At 36.4% G+C, this 20,061-nt stretch overlaps 1 non-coding gene across 1 annotated transcript; it reads left to right on the top strand.

Annotated features, from left to right (window-relative positions):
• The first annotated feature begins 19,319 nt into the window (after window positions 1-19,319).
• On the top strand, window positions 19,320-19,438 carry LOC115219834. The gene has a single exon (XR_003882374.1). It is a non-coding gene; the product is annotated as a 5S ribosomal RNA (ribosomal RNA).
• The last annotated feature ends 623 nt before the right edge of the window (window positions 19,439-20,061 follow it).

The raw sequence follows: 20,061 nt of genomic DNA, 5'->3' as shown, positions 1-20,061 counted from the left end.
AGGAGAAAGGGGCTCTCTACCTCCCTTTTGACTAGGCTCCCGTGGTTTTTATGGGTTTTTCCACGAGTAACCTTTCGAAGCGCCTCCCCCTATTGGGAGATTTTATTGTTATATTTTCGTTGTTATCTTGCATTTTTACAGGGACTTTTCAAACGGACAAAACCCTTTTTGTAACTTTCGTCCTGTATTTTGTCCTTACAGGTTTTATTTGATTTTTGTTAGCCCTTGTGGCCAATAAACGAATTAATTATTATTATTATTATTATTATTATTATTATTATTATTATTATTATTATTAAGGTGGCGAGTTGGGCGGTTGGGCACTGGAATAAAATTCACTGCAATATCAAGTTATGTTATTTTACGTTCCGCATCCATAAATTATTTCCTTTCAATTTTCCACGGTTACTTAAGTAGCGTTACTAATTAAGTTTTTTATATTGATTTGATGGGATGATTTGACCTCCAATATGTAATTCCCTTCTGCCAATACTAAATGTCATCAATATTATTTTTGCAGATGTGTCAGAAAGTTAGAACTCTCTAACAAATGTGTTGTGATATTTACAACACTTTACATCCTTAGTCGAATTACTTTAAGGGTTGCTGTTGCATTTAATTATTCGTTCGTCGATAAAAAAGAATTTGCTCATCATGTTGAGTAGCATTATGCCTTGAGTATGTAGGTACGTCAAGGCGGCGAGCTGGCAGAAACGTTGGCACGCCGGGCGAAATGCTTAGCAATATTTCTTCTGACTTTACGTTCTGAGTTCAAATTCCGCTGAGGTTGACTTAGCATTTCATCCGTTCGGGATCGATAAATTAAGTACTAGTTGAGTCCTGAGGTCGATATAATCGTCTGGCACCCTCCCCAAAAATTTCGCGCGTAGTACCTACAGTAACTCCATGGTGGCGAGCTGGCAGAAACGTTAGCAAACCGGGAGAAATGCTTAGCGGTATTTCGTCTGTCTTTGCGTTCTAAGTTCAAATTCCGCCGAGGTCAACTTAGCCTTTCATCCTTTCGGGGTCGATAAATTAAGTACCAGTTGCGTCCTGGTGTCGATCTAATCGACTGACGCCCTCCCTAAAATTTCGCGCATTGTGCCTAGAGTAGAATAGAATATATTAATCTTTTACTTGTTTCAGTCATTTGACTGTGACCATGCTGGAGCACCGCCTTTAGTCGAGCTTATTCTTTGTAAGCTTAGTACTTATTCTATCGGTCCCTTCTGCCGAACCGCTAAGTTACGGGGACGAAACACACCAACATCGGTTGTCAAACGATGTTGGAAGGACAAACACACACACACACACACACACACACACACACACATACATATACATATACATATACATATATATATAGGACGGGCTTCTTTCAGTTTCCGTCTACCAAATCCACTCGCAAGGCTTTGTTCAGCCCGAGGCAATAGTAGAAGACACTTTCCCACGGTGCCACGCAGTGGGACTGAACCCGGAACCATGTGTTTGGTAAGCAAGCTACTTACCACACAGCCACTCATACGCCTACAGTTACGTCCTTTGACTTTTCAAGGTCAAATCTAACCGAAGTCACACAAAGTATCAATCCGTCGATAACCGATGAAATAAATACCAGTCATACACCCTTTCCATCGAAGCATGTTGCTTTTGTAAAAAACATTTTTTAAAAATTCCTTTTAAATATAGAACCATCATAGCCATAAATGAAGTTATGTCGCTCGCTGTGTTTGCTTGTATGTGTGCGCGCGGGAAATAAATAAAAGAGGGACATTTGAAACAGAGGAAAATAAAAAAAAAAAGAAAAATATTTATAAGAGACATATTCCTTCAATAATCTGCTGGAAGCTGTTTATTGACGTCCGCTTACGCAATTTTGTTTATGGTTTTCATTTGTCCTGATCAAAGGTTTCCAAGCTTCATCCAGCCTTTTATTTCCCCCAGATGATATGCAGCAACATTGTAATTTAGAAAACTGTGTGTTTGGTTGACAAATAGAGGCGAATGTAATTATGGTAATTTGATATCACTTCATCAAATCATTACTGCCTCTCCTCAAGACATATTTTGTAATTTCGTAATTTGTGTAAATGCGTGTGAGAGACTCTCTAAATGTATACAGACAGACACAAAAAATTGTGGATTCACATACACATCTACACATATCTATACATAAACACACTACCTTACACACACATACACACACACACACACACACACACACACACATATATATATATATATATATTATATATATATATATATATATATATATATATATATAGGGAGAGTTTACGAAAAAAAACAAAAGACGAAGACAAGTGGTGTACAAAACAAACAGATTATTAGTATAACGCTCAGGAATAGAAAAAGTCTTTTACGTTATATATATATATATATATATATATATATATATATATATATATATATATATATACACACACACACATCCAAGCATACATATAAATATATACACACAAATGTGCTCGCACTTATTTATGCACATACACACACACACACACACACAATCACGCATACACACTCATGGCTATTTTCAGAGGATTTGAAGCTAATAGGAGCTCTTATTTCACTCCTGTGAATATTAAATGATATTTATCTCTCACTGGAAGGAATACCTTCATTATTTTTTGTTGGTCCGACTAATAATGGAACAGCATATTATGCACTCACACACACACACGTATACATAGACATAATTGTTAAAGAGGACAGCGATATATATCGGCTACATCGGAAATCTGCAACGGTTCCATAACAACCGTCTCGGCTATAACCTTGGAGCCTTGGTAATCCATTACAGCACTCACTTAGCGTACCTAACTTTTTACATCTCTTGTGAACCAAATCCCGCCATACTATATCACCATGATCACCGTGACCGACCAGGCTATCAGATGTTGCTACACATCGCTGGTTTTAGCCGTCAAATGACGCCACCCCGCTGGCTAAGCGAGCAGGCCAACAGAAGAAAGAGTGAGAGTAAGTTGTGGCGAAAGAGTGCAGCAGGGATCGCCACCACCCCCTGTATACACACACACATACACACCCACATGCAGATACAAACACGCACGCACGTATCAAATGCGTGAGATTATGTGGGTACTAATCCACGCAGAATGTATTTTTAATTCCAAGAAACATTTTGAAATTTCTCCTGTGCATTTACACGCTTGGTGAAAGGATCGTCTGATCTCTGACACAGCTTACGCTTATTCTCCATACATGTCAAGCGCCTTCCATTGTCGACAGTTTCCAACTTCACTTTTTGCTTCTAGCGATCCATATGCCAAGATCATTATCTTGTTTACTATATTTTCACACACCCTCCCCACTTCGAAACTTCATCTATCTTACTAAATACTGAGTTACCTTGTTTTACTCATTCATTCATTCATTCTTTACACTAAAGAAGAAGGTTTTTTTCTTTCAGATGTCTTTTTAGTTATATGCAGTAATGCGGTGTTAGAGACGTTTAGAAACGATGTCTCACCCTTTTACATATACTGCATGTTTTATTATATCATTATTGACTGTAGTAACTGTATTAGATTATCTCTATTAATTTCTCCCTCTGGCTATGGAAACCATACACTTATGTACCACATTGTGGGGAATCCTTTCGTAGTTTTTATGTGCCTCTTTAGCCCGAGGTTCTTTAATCAAATCAGTTTAATGTTAGACAAGATTTTTCTCAGGTAAGTCTCTTCTCATGTATTCTTTTTACTGTCACATGTGAAGGAAGTTTTCAGGCCAATCACAACGGTTGAAATTGTTTGCAAGGTATTACTTACCTTATTGTTATATCTTTACTGTTTCAGTGGGGGCGCGTGGCTTAGTGGTTACGGTGTTGCACACATGATCGTAAGTTTGTGGTTTCGATTCCTGAACCGAGCGATGCGTTGTGTTCTTGAGCAAAACACTTCATTTTCACGTTGCTCCAGTCCACTCAGCTGGCGAAAATGAATAATCCTGCGACGAACAGGCTTCCCGTCCAGGTGGAGAATTTCCACGCCACTGAAACCGGAAAACCGGCCCTTATGAGCCTGGCATGGCTCGAGAAGCAACATTTAAACGCTGCGATGGACTGGCGTCCAGCTGGTGGGGAGCACATACGCTATAGAAACCGGGCTCATGAGCCTGGTAAGGCTTGAAAAGGGCGCAGAAATAAATAAATTTACTGTTTCAACTTTGAGCGGAGTAATGCCATTTAATGTGCATTAATGGAATCATATGCTACTTTTAAGCTATACATTTATAATTTTCTTCCTGTTTAATGGAATAAAGAAAAAAGCAAATGGTTCTATCAACAGCTTCGCTGTACATGTAACGCATCTTTCGGTTGTACATGAAATATTAACGGTACCACATTATTGATGCATGAAATGATAATTGAAACATATTTGACAAAATCAAGACATTGTATTTTACAAGATGATTTGATTTTACTTGTCCATAGTTATAGGCAAATCTATAAAGGCAGCTTTGTTTCTAAAGAGTCATTTCTGTACTAAACCCTCTTAAATGTAATATACTTTTTATCTCAACCAGTACGTTTTAAAACTTCATAATCTTTGTCCATTCTTCTCATAGTTAGGATGAGAAGCAGGAATGATCGCATAGTCGGAGGTTTGCTTCACAATCACATACACGAGTCCAAGTTCGTTTCACCTGCACCGCATTTTAGCTTGGTCAAGTTTTTTCAAGAGAACCCAAGTTTAGGCTGCCGAAAACTGTGAGAATGCCCATTTGCTTGTAGCCCTTCTTGAATAGTAGGCCTACGTCGGCGCCCAGTCTTATTATAATAACACATTTTAAATTTATATTTCTAACAAATACCAATTTATAGTATTACTTAAAATTTTTTAAAAAACTACTATTTGATATGTTATACAAAATTCAAATTTTATATCTCTGAAGAGCAGAAGAGTTGTCTATAAATGCTTATCAATATAGGATTTCATTATAGGGACAGCACTTCTGTGAAACGATCGTAAGATGCTTTAAAAACTTAATTCAAAACTTTTAAACTGACATATACATTATATTTTTATACTTATATATATATTTACATATATTTATAAATATATTTATATTTTTAATACAACAATTATTTTACATACGTATATATCTTTCTGAAGAATTTTCTAATATTGATTTCCTGATGATAATGATAATATATTGCACAATATATAATAACATTTAAAGCAAAGAGCTGTCAGAATCTTTACGCTCAGAATTCAAATACTGCCTGGATCGACTCCACCTAAAATAAGTACTGTTGAACACTGGGTTCGATGCAATTGACTTGCCTATTCCTCCAATCTTAAGGCCTTGAGCCCAAAGTAGAAAGAATTATTATAACTAATCCGCTCTATTGCAAGCTTTGGGGTCAATTCTCTAGTCAGGAGCAATTTGATCTTGATTTACGCTATTTTCTATTGCAGCAATCTTGAGCTGTAACTTTAACCTCTGTTATACTCAATACTGTCTGTCATCCTCTTTTTAAAGAAAAAAACTTTTCAAAAATAAAAAAAAGCAACGAAAATAATTTCAATTTTTAATTTCCTACATCATATAGATTTAAAATTGATTGTATTATATAGATTTTATCCTAAAGAAATGTAGTTTTTCACTTTCATAAAATGTAGTAAAACTAGGTATGAGCAATATATCAAGAGTGTTAAATGGGACACTGAAGTAATAATACTCTTTTACTTGTTTCAGTCATTTGACTTATTCTTGCAAGCCTAGTACAGAAAAAAAAAAAAAAACACACACACACACACACACATACACACACACACACACACACACACACATAATGTGTGTGTGTATACGACGGGCTTCTTTAAGTTTCCGTCTACCAAATCCACTCACGATGCTGTAGTAGAAGACACTTGCCCAAGGTACCACGCAGTAGGACTGAACCCGGAACCATGTGGTTGGTAAGCAATCTACCTACTGCACAGCCACTCCTACATATGATAATATGTATTCGGAATAAAATTTACATATCTTCAAAATACACTTGTCTTTTTAATAATTAAATAACAGTTTTTAATGAGATGTAATTTCTTCCCGTCATCTATTTTACAATTATATGGCCTACATTTAATTTAGATATCACTCTGCTATCACTAATTATTGATACCTTGTCAGCAATTTTTAAGTCATGCTTGATAACTTATCTGAAACAATAGCATTCGATTATGCAATTGAAGGGATTACGTGTAAACCACATTCTTAAACCCAATCGAAGAAGAAAAAAATAAAAGCAGAGCCAATCCAACTGCTTTATTTTGATGGCTGTCAATGGATTTCGTAGGCAATGATTAGATAACAAAACCTAGCGCTGATATTTCTTAATGGCTCTCGTATGTATTCTTATTCTATTGAAGAATAATAAAGCTAGTTTTATTCTCAGTTACGTTCAGTACATAGACCGTTCGCTAAAGTGTTGAGAATGTATCATAGAATTAACAACAATAGCATGAATGGTCGTGCTTTACGCAGCTGCGGGGGTTAAGGAACTTCATGAATAGACTATTATTGTGCTTAACATTTATCTTGCTTCACAACTGCGAGCTGTACAAACTGAATAGTTTTGTACATTCCAATGAATCAATACGATACGATAGATTAAAATAAGTGTTCTGTTTTCTAACCTCTAGAGAGGCACATATATCGATCGGACATTAAGGTAGACACATAGTAACAAGAAAGAATTTGATGGTCATTAAGAAAAACGATTTGAAATATGCACGTTTAAATAAGAATGATACAAGATATAGGCCACACTCAATAACCAGCTTTCATAAAGGATTTTTTATCAGATCACTTTTGTTTATTTATACTTTAAAGGAAATATATTTTTAGTGAATGATGTCTGAATGGATGAGTTGAGAAATATATAAATGAATTTTTGTACAGTAATTTGAGAAATTACTTACCAATTAGCCATAAATTAGTTGATTTTAAAATCCATATACTGAAGAAGGAAAATTATTTTGACTTGAAAATAATTTATACTTATCGAAATGCACGCACAGATAAATGATCAATCTAACTTAAACAGTGAGTGAAATTATTGTAGCATATATTCTAAGAACAATCAAAATTTAAATAATTACTTGATCTACAGTCATACTTACAGAATTTTTATTGTCAGAATCGCAATATTTCTAGTCTCAACACCACAACTTCTCACTTACAACGAAACCACATATATTTCCTTTTTCAAGATCAGAGTATCGGGGAGGGTAACATTCCATCAAATTTACAACTCTTTATGAATTCTAATGGGTAATTTTACATATTATCCTCATCGCAAAATTCAATCCTGAAGTGACGTACCTCCGTCAAATACGTTGATAATTGGTTTATAGAATTAACAGCAATGAAAGGGATGTGACAGAGGGCTAAATGTGAATTTGTATTCCCACTGATACTCTTGACATGATCTCTACCGTATCAGGACAATTACCCCCACCCCCACCCAAGACAATTATAACTCCATAGGACAATTCCCCCGACAACAACTACCTCCTATGATAATTACACCACTTGGTTAATTATCCCCTCTCCAATATATTAAGAACTTTTAAATCATCATCTGTTGTCCTCAGGGGTAATTTGCCTGGGGGCGGTTATTGTTCATGGGGGTAAATGTCCTAGATATAAACTCTACGCCTCAACAGTAAATGATGACTATGGCTGCAGCATCCGCGCTATTTAATGCGTTTGATCTCCCAGTGAGGCACTTGTTAAATTTGCAAGCTGGATCTTTGGATCGCAGGTAAAAGCATTATTTTGTTTGCTGAAATGTTAGGGCTGACCAGCGGTTATGGTTAGCATTCGTGAGAGATGTGGTGAACTCGTTGGTCGGAGCCGGCTCAACTCACTCCGGTGTATGCCACTGTAAGTACAAGTGCAAAAGGGAATGTTATAGTTCAAGGTAGGAAGTTTTCAGCATTAAATTTAGCAGTTTGCATTCATTCAATAGAGTGGAGTCGCAATGGCCCACTGGTTAGGGCAGCGGACTCGCGGTAGTAGGATCGCGGTTTCGATTCCCAGACCGGGCGTTGTGAGTGTTTATTGAGCGAAAACACCCAAAGCTCCCCGAGGCTCCAGCAAGGGGTGGTGGGGATCCCTGCTGTACTCTTTCACCACAAATTTCTCTCACACTTTCTTCTGTTGGCCTGCTCACTTAGCCAGCGGGGTGGCGTCATTTGAAAGCTAAAACAATGCGAAGCGCATTGTGACCAGCCATGCGTAGCAGAATCTGATAGCCTGGTCGGTCACGGTGACATTCATTCAAAACAACCTTAACACCATATAGTAACTCAACCATGACAGTTTAGTAGTTCCCTTCCTTCACGAATACGAAGCAGAAATTTCGCCCTGTCATGATCCTCTTGATACTATGGTAGCATATCCATGACTAGTTTCGGTTTCATGAATATATTTTGCCAAAATGAAAAATGGATTATAACTACACTCGAGGCAGCAACTCTTTTAAGATAGCTTTCTCTCAGAAATATTTGTAAATCGCCTAGAAACACTGTAATCTTGCCACCAAAAGGTAAAACATTTTACAAAAGACTACAAAATACGCTATCAACAGCTTCTATATTCATACATCAGCAGCTGTAGCGCTTCCTTCCAACAAACGAAACCTCAGTTCCATGTGTTTCTAATTATTTATGCTAGTTTGCTGTTGACGTCAATACAACAAACAGCATCCCTGTTAACAGAAACTGGAATATGGAAAGTTGAATAAGCTGTAGAACCACCTTTTTATACCAATGCAGCTAACCCTGCAGATGCAACAGTGAGAACCGGTGAACTGGTTGATCTTGATCCAAATATGCTTTCGGAGAAGAAAATATTCGGCATCTTCATTGCGATGATTGTTGCAAGGACCGTAAAATTTACTATTCGAAATAGTTTGCCACAGTTTTGTTTCGATCCTTGGAAATTCTGCAGAAAGGAACATATTTATTACATGTATATACCACAGTGACTTGTCTACAGTTATTTCGATCTCTTCCTGGTGGAGTAGCAATTTCGGAAGTAGTAGTAGTAGTAGCAGCAGCAGCAGCCGTTCAAGAATTTGAACCTGGAGATATCCATTTCCAGCGACTGCGAGGGCCACCTCTCAGTGGTGTCGGGTGTCAACGAAGAGTCCTCGACTACAACAAGACGACCAAAGTTTTTTGTTTTCGTTTTCAAGGTCTGGGGTCTCCCGCCCCTAAGCCCTAGACCATCACCTTATCACCCTTACACGTCTTGTTGCTTAACAACAACAACAGCAGCGGCAACAGCAGTAGTGGGAGAAAAGGAGTAACAGATGAAGGGGATTCTTTTTCGTAGACGTGGACCAGTTAAAGTGATATATGGCATATCTTTGCAACAATTGCTGAAAGGATATGTGGTACGTTGGTCACTATACTCATAAAACAAGCTCTGCGGTATTACCAACGCCTGTCATTCAAATGTGACATAAAGTGCATTTGATTCCCAGTTTGAGAATTTATATCATTGACGTGAATATTTAGTAAAGGATGTTGTTTGATCAGAGAAAAGCAATAGTTTGATCAAGAGCTGGTGAACCATTAATATTTTGAACACACCAAGTGTGTCCAATCTATTTGCTTCAGATTCACTGGGGAGCATTATGTGGTCATACCTATTTCTTTACTGCCCACAAGGGGCTACACACAGAGGGGACACACAAGGACAGACAAACGGACTAAGTCGATTATGTCGACACCAGTGCGTAACTGGTACTTATTTAATCGACCCCGAAAGTATAAAAGGCAAAGTGGACCTCGGCGGAATTTGAACTCAGAACGTAACGACAGAAGAAATACGGCTACGCATTTCGCCCGGCGTGCTAACGTTTCTGCCAGCTCGCTGCCTTAAAGACACATACCATAAGACACACCTCACCGTCTTTGAGGACGACATATTCAATTGTGTGGTCCTAAGTTCGTTGCACGTTGGTAAAACTGGATGGTCATGACAGGAATGTTTTTCATCATATGTATGTTCGTCCAAGACTAACTGAGGATTAAAACAAGTTTGACAATAACGACCGCCTCTGGTTGAAATCACGCCTCGATCATAGATTGTTTTACCTTTCACTTGTTTCAATCATTAGACTGCGGCCATGCTGGGGCACCGCCTTCAAAAGTTTTTTAGTCGAATGAATCGACACCAGTACTCTGTTTTTTCTTTCAAGCCTGGTACTTAGTCCACCAGTCTTATTTACCGAACTGTTAATTTACAGAGACATAAACAAACCAATACCGGCTGTCAAGCTGTGGGCAGGGGACGAACACAGATACAAAAATACCCCACCCCATATGTATACACACACACACACACACGACAGGCGTCTTTTAGTTTCCGTCTACAAGATCCACTCATAAGGCTTTGGTTGGCCCGGAGCTAACTTGCCAAAGGTGTCTCGCAGTGGGACTGAACCCGGAACCATGTGGCTTGGAAGCAAACTCATTACCACTCCTTCACGCCTGCTTAGATGCACCAGTTCTGCCCAGACTTAATGTTGTGTTGTAACACCTTTCAGAGATGATATTTCGTTTCATTTATATTTGTATAATTGTAATTCTATGAAAAAACATTGAAGAACATAACTTTAACTGATATTCACAAATATCATAGATACAATTGCCCCCGGATTGATTTAATGATAATGACGATGGTGACGGTGATGATGATAACGTTGTGTGAGTTCATAGATTATGCAAAAAGACCAACGAAAACAAACTTTGCATATATATAAATAGAATAATTCTTTTAAGTGAATTCGAACAATCCTCTTCTGCTTTCCTTTAAAGATAGAATAAACACCTCTATTCCCATAAAACCTCTATGCTATCCAAACAACGGATGAAAAGCAAATGTTAACATAAAAATTATTTGAAGAACGACTGATACAATATATCATTTGAGTAAGGCGGTGAGCTGGCAGAAACGTTAGCACGCCGGGCGAAATGCTTAGCGGTATTTCGTCTGCCGCTACATTCTGAGTTCAAATTCCGCCGAGGTCGACTTTGCCTTTCATCCTTTCGGGGTCGATAAATTAAGTACCAGTTACGCACTGGGGTCGATGTAATCGACTTAATACCTATGTCTGTCCTTGTTTGTTCCCTCTATGTTTAGCCCCTTGTGAGTAATAAAGAAATAGGTATTTCGTCAGCCGCTACGTTCTGAGTTCAAATTCCGCCGAGGTCGACTTTGCTTTTTATCCTTTCGGGATCGATAAATTAAGTACCAATTACGCACTGGGGGTCAATGTAATCGACTTAATCTGTTTGGCTGTCCTTGTTTGTCCTCTCACTGTGTAGTCCCTTGTGGGCAGTAACGAAATAAGAAACGTTAGCACGCCGGGCGAAATGCTTAGCGCTATTTCGTCTGTCTTTACGTTCTGAGTTCAAATTCCGCCGAGGTTGAATTTACCTTTCATCCTTTCGGGTTCGATAAATTAATTTCCAGTTGGCCCGTTTCCCCAAAATTTCGGGCCTTGTACCTAAAGTAGAAAAGAATATGTTATTTGAGTTCTAGATATCTCTAAAACTACACCGTCGTTTCATTACCAAATTTCTAAGATGAAATTATTTTGGAAGGTCACGATCAGAGCATGATAGGCACAGCCGATGCTATCGTAATTGCAAGTCAAAATCTTTGGAAGTAACAGTCAGCAAAGCTACTGCTAAGTTCATATGTTGTAAACATTTGTATGAGTGTGTGTATGTGTGTTCGGTACATGGTGCCTGCTGTCACCGGATCTGCTACAATGCTGAAATTATTACACTGGCTAAAATGTTTATAGATATGCAAACCTTGCGCTACTCTATGCATAAATATGATTTTAAACTGTCTTCATACGTTTCCGGTTTCGTATTATCAGCGTGTAAACTAGTTACAAAATTACGTCACGATACTGAACCAACACAATTATTATAAAGAAAAGTTATTGATGAGTGTGAAGGGCTAACCACCATCATATCTATCTATCTATCTATCTATCTATCTATCTATCTATCTATCTATCTATCTATCTATCTATCTATCTATCTATCTATCTATCTATCTATCTATCTATCTATCTATCTATCTATTTCTTGCTCTCTTTCTCTGTACGCATTTTTATACATAGATACATGTCATTCATATTAAGGAAGTCTGAAGAATAACTCACTGGTTCACAAGGAAACAGAAATAACAAAATTACATACTGTTTCTTTGGGGTGACTTGAAACTTTATGCAAAGAATATGCACGAGATGAAAAAGAGCCTTGACCTAGTTAGAATAAATGTTGTTATATGATTGTGAAAAGGGGGAAAAACTGTAAAGCAGACTAGCAACATATCCATCAATGATTTGACTGTTTTCCCTGAATCTGATGAGGAATGTTGCAGATATCTAGGGGTGGATGAAAACTTATCTTACAATGGCACCTGTAACAAAACAGGTGACACTAAAGAATATCACAGTTGAATAAAGAAAATTGAGATTTCAGAACTCTCTGCATTCAATAAATCAGTGACCCACAATGTGTTTGCAGTGCCAGTACTCATACCAGCATTTGGACTGCTTGATTAGATGCTTGATGAGATCTGAGCCATTGATATGAAAATGTGAAAAATACTAACAATCACACATAATTTGCACATAAACAGTGACGTGGACCGCCTTTACCTAAAAGGAAAACAAGGCGGCAGAGGCTTAACATCGATCCAAAATGCCTTTAAATGTCGTATCATACCCCTTCGGCAACATCTTTTAACCACCAAGTGTCCGAGTGTATCCCTTGACCAAGTTTGCATACATGAGGCTGATAACTTCGTAAGACTTAGAAAGCAGCTCTTTGAGCGACATTGCTTGTCCGATAACCTTAAATACATGCCCAAAGAAGTCGCACAACTATACTGCAACGTATATATATATATAGATAGATAGATAAAGACGAAACATTGTTTATAGAACAAACACTAAATTCGTGTCAACGACTTATATATAACACCATACCTGAAACATTTAATCATATATAAATATCACCATGGTTGTCAAATATATTAAAAAAATATACATGTACATAAAAATATATATACGAATAAAATACAAATAGAACGGCCTATCAAAAAGTAAATATATATACGACTAAACATTCATAAAAGTTCTAAAGTGTGCCATACTAACATAAAACTAAGAAACTAAGATAAATTATCAAACGACAAAAAATCTTTTATGAAACGATTAAGATATTTTAAAATTTTAAGGACGTTGGTGATGTTTATATATGATTAAATATTTGCCGTATGGAAATATATATAAAGTCGTTGACTCCAATTTGATGTTTGTTCTATAACCAATGTTTATTTATCTTTGTCTTATTTACATTTGAGCACTTCTTTCTGCAGTCCTATATGAATGTTTGTTTACATAAAAAGAGACAAATATTATTTCCTGTATATGCATATATATATATAAATATATATATGCATATATATATATGTATATATATATATGCATATATATATATAAATATATATGCATATATATATATGCATATATATATATAAATATATATATGCATATATATATATAAATATATATATGCATATATATATATGTATATATATAATGCATATATATATATAAATATATATATGCATATATATATATGTATATATATATGTGCATATATATATGTATATGTATGTGCATATATATATGTATATGTATGTATATATATATATACATGTGTATACACATATTTATATATATATGTATAAATACATATATATATGTATAAATACATATATATATGTATAAATACATATATATATATATGTATAAATACATATATATATATGTATAAATACATATATATATGTATAAATACATATTTGTATATGTATAAATACATATTTGTATATGTATAAATACATATTTATATATGTATAAATACAAATTTATATATGGGTCTATACATATTTATGTATATATATGTATATGTATGTATGTATATATATGTATATGTGTGTATATGTATGTATGTATGTGTGTGTATGTATGTGTGTGTATGTATGTGTGTGTATGTATGTATATATGTGTGTGTATGTATGTATATATGTGTGTGTATATATGTATATATGTGTGTATATGTATGTCTATATGTGTGTATATGTATATATATATGTATATATATGTGTGTATATGTATATATATGTATGTATATATATGTGTGTGTGTATATATGTATATATGTATGTATATATATATTATATATATATATATATATATATATATATATATACATTAAACTTCTATGAAGGCGGCGATCTGGCAGAAACTTTAGCACGGACAAAATGCTTTTACGTTCTGAGATCAAATTCCACCGTCGTCGAGTTTGCCTTACAACATTTCGGGATCGATAAATTAAGTACCAGTTGCGTACTGGAGGCGATCTGATCGACTAGCCCCATCCCCGCCCCAAATTTCGGGCCTCGTTCCTAGAGTAGAAAAGCATATTCGATTTCTGTGAAGGTAGCGAGCTGGCAGAAGTTTTAGCACGCCAAGGCGAAACGCTTAGCAGTATTTCGTCTGTCTTTACATTTTGAGTTCAAATTTCGCCGTGATCGACTTTGCCTTTCATCCTTTTTAAGGACGATAAATTAAGTACGAGTTGCGTACTGGTTTCGATCTAATCGACTGGCCGCCTCCCTAAAAATTTCGGGCCTTGTGCCATGAGAAGAAAAGAACATTGGATTTCTATCAGTCTATTTTGTATGCTTTAAGGCTTGTCGCAAAGAAGTTTGTTATCTTGATGACTTATATTCCTGATGCATGATCCGGATGTTTGCATTTCTACTGTGTTCTGTCCTATTTCTATTTGAGTTTCTTGGCGGGTATCTTTGTACTGCATCGACATTTTTATGTGTGTCATGAGTACTGCGAAAAAAGATCCCATTACTCACATTTTCTGAAAATTCTTCTTAGAAAAAACAGCTGGAGAGAGAATATCCGCTTCTTAAAAGCGCTTGATTTTATTTGATTGGTTTATAAAAGGAACCAAGAAGAAAAAAAACACAACAGCCATTACTACACACATGTTACTTCTCGTAAAGCTTAGTAACAAGTAACAAGGTTGGACGAAGATGAATTTATCCTTGAGTGTTGTATAAGAGAAGAGGAGAAAATTCTGGCATATCATAATGAAATAAATAAAGGCATTAATTAAGTGATGTAATTTTTATATTCAGATAGAAGCTAGGATAGTTCCCAACGGATGAATAGGTTGGTAATGAAAAGACAGACTACAATGAAGATTTATTACGAATGTATTAGTTCTTCAGCATCGAATAAACGAAAGAATATCTTAAGATTAAGTTGGAGAAATGGAAAGGAAAGCTAATGGAATCAGCAGAATGATGACAGATACTTTATTGTTCACCGCTAAAGTTCTTTTAAGCAATGTGTTGGAAGGATGATAAACTAGTGTAAATTATCTTATAGTAGAAGCAAGCGTGGTTGTGTGGTAAGAAGCTTGCTTCCCAACCACATGGTTCCGGGTTCAGCCCCAGTGCGTGGCACGTTGGACAAGTGTCTTCTACTATAGCCTCAGCCCAACCAAAGATTTGTTAGTAGATTTGGTCGACGAAAACTGAAAGAAGCCTGTCGTATGTATATATGTATGTATGTCATTGCGTCTGTCTTTGTCCATCTTCCACCGCTCGAGAACACGTGCTTGTGCGATTGCGTCTCCGTAACCTAGCAGTTGGGTAAAAGAGACTGATAGAATAAGTACCAGGCTTTAAAAAATGAGTACTAGAGTCCATTATATATATATTATAATGTTCACACATACACACACTCACTCACGCACACGTATATATACAATTAATGTCGAATGTGCATGTCTGTAATCTTGCATGAGTATATGCCCTTATATAAACTCCTGCACGGGGTATGCTAAAGAAAATCTAAAGCCAAATGCAAAATCAACTGAAAGAATACAGAAAAACGAAAACCTCTTCGTCCAGTGAGGTCCCATAAAACTGTTCTCATTCCCCAACCCCTTAAAATTTGCTTGTAATTATTCAAGATATCATGTGAAATTTCATATGCCAGTTAATATTTTTTTTAATCATAATTCAATAATTTTTATTAGCCTTGTAGTTGCTCTTCTTACATGGAACACAGAATTTTCAGTTGAAGCTGAAATGTTTTACCTAGGGGTTCAAATAAATTTTTTTTTTTTGAAGTATCTGAAAATTTGTTACAGGGTTGAAAATCTTTTTATTTTTATATAAAGACAAATTTCAACGAAGATCAGAAATCTTTTAGGAGACATAAAAATATTTTATGAGGATTAAAAAAAAATGTTTATAGGAACCGGAAGAATTTTAATTTAAATCTTAAATTTGTATAAAGAAATAATATATTGATGTTTATAGTGGGAATAAAATTATTGACAGGTTTGAACGTAAAGTTTTTATACTAATTTTATGCAGAAGTTTTACTGTTTTTATAAAGTTAAGTATTCAGTTTAAATCATGTGAGACACTTTTGCATTATTTTTCTTGCGTAAATGTTTCTTTTATTTTTGTTGCATTATTTACATTATTCCTTTGTAAAAACTTATGTAATATATGTTAATTCGGTCTGAGTAAAGTTTGATTTAATTTTAAACCCACAAAATGACTGGTAATCAATCATGTTAAATAATTAAAAGATTTCAGATGCTGTCTTCTTCAATAATATAAAACAGTCACGTGTGTATATCTATAATCATACGCATGCGTCCGCTCAAAAACTCGACATTTGGTCACCACAACCCATAATTAGAATTTGAAAATCAGACAAAGCTTTTTAATTTTTTTATTCTGTTTTCAACCATAGCTCCAAGAGAGGAAAGCTTGTGGACTTGGAAACTTCCAATACACTTTCAAAGAAAAAAGTCAAAAAGAGCCAGTAAAGCAGAACAGAGCAGAGAGAGGCTTGATGCTAAAATTGAAAGTGACCGAAATCGTAGAGCAAGCCAATCTGAAGAACTGCGGAGAGACAGCGAGCATACCGCAAACAAAGCTGACTGAAATTGAAGAAGAAGCAAATATAGTTGGAATCTGTGAAACTAGTTATAAATGGCCTAAATGACACTGACAACGGAGTCAAAAGCAGCGTGAGTCTGAGAGCCGAATCCCTTAATACACGAAGGTTTATGGAGCTCGCTAAACATGGAAATAAAAGGGTAAATTTAACGAGTAATATATTGCCCACAAACATAGAGAGGACAAATAAGGACAGACAAAGGCATTAAGTCGATTATATCGACACCAGTGTGTAACGAGTTCTTATTTAATCGACCCCGAAAGGATGAAAGGCAAAGTCGACCTCGGCGGAATTTGAACTCAGAACGTAACGGCAGACGAAATACCGCTAAGCATTTCGCCCGACTTGCTAACAATTGTGCCAGTTCGTCGCCCTAACGAGGAATACTACTCGATTGAACTCGATCAAGGTAAGACTCAGAAGAAAGGCAGCTAAGGTTGGAAAAGAATACGAAGTGGGGTTAGACATACGCGGACAGTCTATCCTGAATCTCTATAAACACAACAATTTTGCCAAAACTCTAAATTAAATAATAATGAAATTATTGTATACAGTGCTCAGGTGCACCACAACTTGTCAAAAGTGCGTATAAAGCAGATGCAGTAATGTACAATGCCTGGGAAGTGAACAGTGTATGAGTCAGATACATGTTTGCGTGTGTATGGAGGGGAGAAGATCAGGTGTAGTGTTGGCGAATCTCAGGAAGCATGGAAGTTTTGAAGGATGCACTGCTCCGACCATGAAATGCCAGAATACATTTGCGATGCAAATACCAAAGTGTTGAACAGACGAAAACTGGGAGAATGGAGTGAACTCGAAATGACTTTGTGTTCAAGTGACCTGCAATTGGTTGTATCTACACTATTAGTCCTCAACAAGGCGGCACATTTGTATGACGTCAGTCGTAGAGTTCAGGTAGTAAGGTGGGGATTCTATAGTAAAAATATCCGGTTTAATTTACTAATTAAACACATTTATTCACCATAGCTCAATTTTACTCTTAACTAACCGTATCTGAAAATCAATCAAGTTATTATGTGGGCAAATGACACACACATACAAATTATATATATATATATAGACACACACACACACACACATATATATATATATATACACACATATATATATACATATATACACACATACATACACACACACACACACACACACATATATATATATATATATATATATATATATATATATATAGCAGCACTCTGTCGGTTACGACGACGAGGATCCCAGCTGATACGATCAACGGAACAGCTTGCTCGTGAAATTAACGTGCAAGTGGCTGAGCACTCCACAGACACGTGTACCCCTAAAGTAGTTCTCAGGGAGACTCAGCGTGACACACAGTGAGACAAGGCTGGTCCTTTGAAATACAAGTACTACTCATTTTGGCCAGTTGAGTGGACTGGATCAACGTGAAATAAAATGCCTTACTCAAGGACACAACGCGTCGCTGGGGAAAACTCATCGCCAGTTTCTCCTTTTCTTTCTTTCTCAAACTTTTCCCATAGCTGACCTGTCGCGAGTACTCTCTCTCCGTTCTCCATCGTTCAAGACATTTTCTACGCGTTACCCACTATTCACGTCTTGTTGGCCCAAAGTCCCTATTTTGTCCGACTCTTTGTCTTCGTCCACCATCCTAAATCACACTCTGTGTTATTTTGCTTGTTTTGTTTCGTTTTGTTGCTCTTGTCCCTAATTCTACGCAAGAAAACATTTTCTGCAGGCCTCGCCAATTGGGAAGCATTCAGTCTTATTGCTAAAGGTGCGAGACTGAAAAGTACCATTTATCGATCACTGACGAAGAATTATGGACTTTCTGCTCGTCTACCTTTTGTCGTTTGGTTATACATTTTTTATATTTATCAAGTAATGGAACGCAACACACACCGAATTTATATATATATAAATCGGTCATCATGATAGATCGGTAGCCACTACAAAAAATTTTTCTCTCCTTGTTTTTTTCTGTGTCCCTTTCTGTAGAAGAGCGTAGGCTCGAAACGTAAAAGACTTTTTCAATTCCTGAGCGTTATACTAATCTGTTTGTTTTGTACACCACCTGTCTTCGTCTTTTGTTTTTTTTCGTAAACTCTCCCTATATATATATATATATATATATATATATATATATATATATGCTTACGGCCATATCACGTTGAAAGCACCGGTTCTCGTCCGATCACCGTAGTTAAGCAACATCGACCCTAGTTAGTACTTAGATGGGTGACCGCTTGGGAAACCTAGGTGCTGTAGGCATTACCTAGTGGAGGCGCAATGGCCCAGTGGTTAGGGTAGCGGACTCGCGGTCGTAGGATCGCGGTTTCAATTCCCAGACCGGGCGTTGTGTGTGTTTATTGAGCGAAAACACCTAAAAGCTCCACGAGGCTCCGGCAGGGGGTGGTGATCCCTGTTGTACTCCTTCACCACTCTTTCTCTCACTCTTTCTTCTGTTGGCCTGCTCGCTTAGCCAGCGGGGTGGCGTAATTCAAAGGCTAAAAACAATGCGAACGCATTGTGACCAGCGATGTGTAGCAACATCTGATGGTCTGGTCGATCACGTGATCACGTGAGATATATATATATATATATATATATATATATATATTTACTCACACAAAGAGAGAGAGGAGAAGGAGGTGTGGGGTGGATACTTAAAATGTAATGAAATAACACTGCATCAAATTTTAAATGTGGTATTCTATCTGGAATGTTTCTGAAGAATAGAAAAATCTTGATGTGATTATTGATACTAATCTAAAATTCCAAGAATGTGCTATAGCTTAAGTTAAAATGCCAATAGTATTGTTCGGATAATAAAATCACATTTCCGCCTGAGTTTCGAGAGGAAGAATGCTGTCACAACCATTAGTTTTTCCCTC

This window comes from Octopus sinensis, linkage group LG1 (genome assembly GCF_006345805.1).
Source record: "Octopus sinensis linkage group LG1, ASM634580v1, whole genome shotgun sequence".
NCBI lineage: Eukaryota > Metazoa > Mollusca > Cephalopoda > Octopoda > Octopodidae > Octopus > Octopus sinensis.
Note: the sequence above shows the minus strand (reverse complement) of the source record. Positions and strands in the feature narration are given on the sequence as shown.